Here is a 6333-nt window from a genome sequence, read left to right as displayed (position 1 = left end):
CCGCCGGTGGGCGGTGAGCGCCGGGCCCGGCCCCTCACGGCGAGAGGAGGTGTCCCGGCCCCGCCATGCCCGGTCCCGCCGGGATCGCAGGTCAGCGTTCAGGGTTAGAATGCAAATAAGCGGTTAATTACACCCAGTAACAAAGTGGTTGGGCTGCTAACAGCCGTTCACATAATCGAAGGACCGTTGTCCCTAAATCAGGGTTCTTCAAGCCAGCGTGCAAAAACACAACCCACACGCTGAGTCGAGGGATTTGTCTTTATTTCGGTTCTGCAGAACGGGCGTTTGACCGCAGCCAGCGGCTCTGACGGACCGACAGCTGCAGAGGCGAGACACAGCCCGTGGGTGAGCTGCAGCCCCCATCACACATACCCACTCCAGTTAATGCTTTAAACGTTTGCGGGTGACCCCCTTAATTAGCGTGCTCATTATTTACGAGAGGATGTGCGTTTTGGTATGATAATCTCCTCGGGCTCCTCTCGGACACACTCTTATCTCAGCTCCGTTCCACAGACGATATGTCTGTCTTGTCATCCTGCACCCAGACCAGACACTGGGAGCACCTTGTTCGCCTTCAGTAACCTCTCCAGACGGTAATCCTTCAACAATTCCGTTTCTTTGATCTAAGTTTCGGTTAATTTGTTTCTACATCTGGTCCAGGTGGATATGCAAGGACATAATTAAGTTTAATTGTTCCTACATCTAGACCAGGTGCAAAAGGCCCAATTAAGTTTTAATTTCAGGAGTTCAGATGAAGTTCAATCAAAGTTCTATTACAATTTTATACAAAGCGCTTATGTAACTTTGTAACCATATTCTTTTGACATCAGTTGTGAACACTGGAAATGTGCTTTATGCTTTTTGGGAACCAGCATTTTCCTCAAATGTGTTAAAATGACCATGAGATCTTTAAATGTACTTATTCCTTCATGCTGCTGCTGGGGTGTCCCTGACTTGGCCCCTCGGCTACTCTGGGCATCTGGCCATGACCCACCATCCCCAGAGTGAAGCCATCAGCCATGCCTGGGCAGGAACCAACAGCTCTCGCACTTGAAGTGTTCCATAGGGACCCGCTTCAGGGCACGTTGGGGTTGTTTGTGGGCTTCAGCTGGACAAGGAACAGACTGTGACCTGCGGATGTTTGTGCTGCTCCCAACAGCAGTGGTATCCCCAGAAAGACCCTTCTGCTCTTGCTCTGGCTGCCTTCAAGCTGTGATGGAAACGTGCCCAACCTCTCCTTGCAAAGTCTTTGTTCGTTGTTGAGATGCAAAGCTCTTACTTCAAAGTTAGACAGCTTTTTACTTCTATTAGAAGAAAGAATAATACACAAATTGCTTTGCTAGGATCCAGCTTGTGCAGTTCCTTCTTATTTTAATAATTTAAATGACCTGGCTAGACTGAGTGCTCCTGATACTACCTCATCACGGATGCTGAGAAGCCCTGGCTTGGTTTGCATTTGGGTGGGGAATGATGGGTGTGACGGGCCGTAGCCAGACTGCTGTGGTCAGACACAGGAAGAATTTTAGGCCACAGAAACTGAGTAAATTGAAAGCGCCATGTGTTTCCATCAGCAGTGGTTAGCCAGCAGGCAGGAAAGTATTTCGGTGGCTGTAGTGCTGGGTGAAGAGCTGACAGCAGCGGCATCCTCGTCTCTCCTGCAGCACAAAGCACCCTGGGCTTTGGCTCTGTGAAATGGCTTTTACACTTTTCCTGTCGGGGTCATATCGGTGTGATAGACCCATCGGTGCTGTGGACAATGGCAGAAATTACAGCGTCGGTGGGTTCATAAGCACAGGACGGAGGTGCTGAGCCTCCACTGGGATGGAGGGGCAGCGGGGACCTGGCTGAGGTCTGAACAGTCCCCGTCCTGGGGCCGCTTCAGTCTATTCCCCAGGTACTGTCGGCATGAAGGGAATCTGGTGAATGTACCTCCTGACCTGCACACTGACGTGGGAGTTGTGGTGAAGAACACATCACTGTTACTGCAGCACACCTGCAGCTTCTGGTGTGCAAAGCCAAAACTACTGCAGGGCTCGGGTGAGAGAGTGCACCACACCAGCACCTCCATTCTGCAGATAACCCACATCGGATTGCTCAGCGTTACCATGGAAACACGGCAAGGGCTCGGGGGTTTTCTGAAAAGCAAATACTGGAAGCACAGACTGCATAGGAATTGATTGCAAGAGACACTGTGGGCTTCCCACAACGGTGAGCTGTAGGGCAACAGCCGTGTCCCTCCCTGGGGTGACTTGTGGGCTGTTGGCTTTGTCTGCCATCAGAGTGGCCTGTGGACAGCCATCACCTCATCCCCTGCCGCCTGCCTTGCCTGCTCTACTGCACTTTTCCATATGGAGAGCTGCTGCATTTGAGGATCAGCCTTACAGAACCTACCACGCTGCTCGCACTGCCCCAGCGTCAGGATGGATTTGGTTTAAATTCAAATGCTGTGGGTCTCTGTTGCTTGCAGAAGGTCTGGCTCTCGCTTTAATCTCCTGTGCAAGTGGCTTTGGCAGACACGGTGCACAAAGACGTAGGAGGCAGCCGGCAGCTCCCTGTAAAAGCAAAACATGTTTTGATGGGAGGAAAAAACTACAACGGTGCAAGAGAGCTGGGCACGTGCATCTGCTGCCACAGCTGCCCCGTTCTGCCCACATCCCGTGTATCTGCATACTTTATGCAGTCTTACGTTACTTAGGAATTGCTCCAGGGCTGGGTTATATGGGTGACTAGAATGCAGGGTATTTTTAGGTATGATAATTTATGCATGTTATTGTTTCTTCGTTTACAGCTAGCTGTTCAAATGTTGAAGAACTTCCTGGTATCTGAACAGGCTGATTTTCCTTTCTTGCAAAGACAGCAGATGGAAGGAAACAAACACTTCTCTGCAGAAGAAGCTGAAGTTTAACCACAGCATTCTAACAAGCACAGCATTTTCTTTTTCTCTGTGTTGAAGAGATTAGAGCCAACAGCGCCCAGAGACCAGGGCTTTCACTACCGGGAACTGCTTGGGAGCACTGGGATTTTTTTCCTAAAAATAGCAACAATTAAAAAATTATCTGCATAAAGGACTCTCTCTCCAAATCCTGTAATTAAAGAGTTTTTTTAATATCCACCATCTGTCACCTCTTCCTGCTCCAGCATGTTCCACTTACCTTCTCACGCCTATTTGTAAGAAAAGGAGAAACAAGATTCCACGTTGGAGAGATCTGAAGGGGAGCTGCTCTTTTCTGCAAGCCCCGCTCACTGCTTAGCTCTCCCAGCAGCACCCAAATCCCAGTTAGGAGTTTGTTGGGGTGTCACAGCAAGCTGACGCGCTCGGGCAATGCATGAACAGGCAGCTCCAGAGAGCACGCATGCCAGCCCCTTCCCGTTTTTGCAGATGAGGCTCCCATGGGAAAGCTGGCAGAGCTTCACTCTCTCCTCACCGGAGTTAAAAACTGCTAGGCTATGCAGTAAGGGGGGATTTAATCTGGATAGCAAGATTAAATTAACCATTGGTTAATCGTGATTTCTCCGGTAAGCTGAAGAAATAATGGAGTGACAAAGATCACTGGTGAAATCAGTGAGCTAGGACTCCAAAAATCAGGCTCAGACAGAATTGGCTACACTAGATTAAGGTAATTTGGAGCTCAGCTGTCTGCCTTGCCCCATTCTCAGTCAGCACAAACTTGGCTTCATCATGCAATATCTGAACCTCAGTTCTGCTGCTGAATTTCAGAAGAAGAGAAGTCCTGTTGGGAGTGTCTTCCACAGCAGTGCTGCTGCTATCTTCGTTCCCCTTCGTTACAATACCTGTGGCTTATTGGGGCGTAATTTTGTGCACCAGTAAACAAGGCATTGCTTACGAAGAGCTCAGCCTGGGCTGTAAGAGCGTGTGTGGTTGTGCTCGCTGTGTAGGTCCTCCTCGTTACGGCAGACCTGACCTGATCGAGCGGCTTTTGTTGTTACAACAGGCAGTCATGGAAGATTGCAGCTGCGTGCGTGTTCAAAGCTGCGTACAGTGATCCACGCCTGCATCTGCCGTGCCAGGGAACCTGCTGTCTGCCGAAGCTGGCCAAGGTGTGGTGCAGCCTGTTTGGCCAGGGGCTGTCCTGGGGCCCCCAAGTGCTTTTAGAGGCTGTGTCAGAGCGTGTTTGACCGGGCAGCATAAAGGCAGGCACATCCAGAGGTGTGAAGCCATGCTGCCTGTGAAACAGCTGGGGTTGATGCTTGCATAGACCGGTCATCACCAATTCGGTTTCTCTGAAGAGGCAGCAAAACCAGAACGACCCAACGAGGCCCTGAGCTGCTGCAGATACATCAGTAACATGGTTTTAAACCAACTTGAGATAAGAATAATACTGTACTCTGTCAATAAAGCTTTGAACTGGCAAAAAGCTAAAAGATGATTCAAATACAACATGGTAGTGAGTACAAAATATTAAGAAACTGAGGAGCATCGAGGTATATCGTGGTGTCTCAAAGCAAAGATAACTTCCTATCAGTAGATTGCTAGAAACAATTGACAACCATATCAAAGTTAACATAAGAGAGACCCATCTCCTGTTTCTTGCCCTTCCTTTACATTTTCACGGCTGCAGACATCTTTCATGATGTTTTGGGGAGGAACATCTGCTAGGCAGTATTTATTAATCCTTAACAAATCTCTTCAGCCTAATTATACAACTATAATTCAGGATGTTATTCCACAGTGTGAAAACAAGACATGACACGTATGTATATTCAAACCCTGTGATTCCATTTCTTGCATATCGAGTATGTATGCCTCTAGGGGCACAGGAATACTCCTCACTTTATTATTTATAGTTGATGACAAAAAAGTTTTTTCAGTAAGAATGTAAATGTACCGACAACCAGTGAACACTACAAACAGCTACTGGGACGGAAGGAACCAAGCGGACGGCAGCAGCTCAGCTCCCAGCCATGCTGAAGCACTCAGGTTTTTGTGGGCAGCACAGTGAAGTTTCTGTTAATACCAGCAGCCTTTGGATCAGAGTTGTCATAAAGTTTCTGTCTTCCTTGAGCCCAGCATTGCGAATGGGTGCATAATCCAGCCTTTTAATGAACACTGTCACTTTTTCTTAACCCACCAGTTGCAGCCTGCTTGCATGTGATTAAGCTATTAAACTGGAGAGCTTCAGAGGTACAATCTGACCCATTAGCTCATGTGAACATTTTTTCTTTGCTTCTTTCTTAATTGTGTCATTTATCACTAAAAGATTAGAAGAACGATCTAGTTTAAATGTCCTGCTTATTTCTTATTAGTCTAGCTTTAAAATGCTCTGCCTTTGAGGTTTATTATTTAGCTTTTAAGGTTCAATATTTATTACAAAGTGTAGATTAAAAGCATTCCCTTTATTGCTCAGTCCTACACAATAATTAAAGGAACACTTGCACAGCACTAGGATTTCAGAAGACTCACAGTACTGCAATTCTGTAATACTTTCAATTACTTTCAAATACTTTCACAGTGCATCCCGTGTGGAAGTCACTAAAAAGCAATGACTTCAATCTTCAGAACGTCTCTTGGGAGAAAAGACATTTTGCACTAGAGGAAAAGTCAAAAAACAGAGAGGCGTGAAGTGATTTGCCTAAAACCATGTGGGAAATTAAAGCAGAACCAGTCATGCACTGTAACCACAGCATCATCTTTCTACAGAGCTTCCCCACCTAAGAAAATAAAATACATACACAGAAAGCAGCTGGAAGAAATTGCCATTGCCCCTCCTGATTAGTCTTGCTCAGACTAGATGGCTAATTAGCTTCCAGCTGTCCCCAAAATGGCTTCGACACAAACTGTTTCACCATTTCTTCAGGATACTTTGCAGCATCTTTTCTGAGGACGCGTACAGGTTGCTTCTTATTTTAGTCTCTACGATGTCCAAGTCAATCAGTGTACAGCTAATTACCACTGGCTATAGCCTTACTTAGGGATATAATCCCACATCAATGGTAAGTAAATCCATGCATGTCATCAGCACAGCTTCTTACTGCAGAGAGATTCTTAGTGCAAATTGTGAATCTTGTGGAAAGGTGAAACCAGAGAGTCTGTCAGTGCCTGCAGCTCTCATTCCAGCTCCTTCAAAGGTATCTCTGTTGCAAGAAACCTGCATTCTCCTTGTGTCTCCAGCATTTCTCAGGAGCCACTCTTTGAGGTTACGCCTGGCTAAAATCCTTTACAATTCCTGCCTCTCATTCAACGTGAGGACTGTGATGTTCATTCATCTCGCTAAGACATCAGTGAACTATCTACTCCTGCAAAGGCAAAATGCAGAAAAAAAAATAAATCCAACCTGATGATGGTACTGAATAATGAGCATTAAGGCATGTATT

Source organism: Larus michahellis, chromosome 11 (genome assembly GCF_964199755.1).
Source record: "Larus michahellis chromosome 11, bLarMic1.1, whole genome shotgun sequence".
Lineage (NCBI taxonomy): Eukaryota > Metazoa > Chordata > Aves > Charadriiformes > Laridae > Larus > Larus michahellis.
This window is presented reverse-complemented; position numbering follows the sequence as displayed.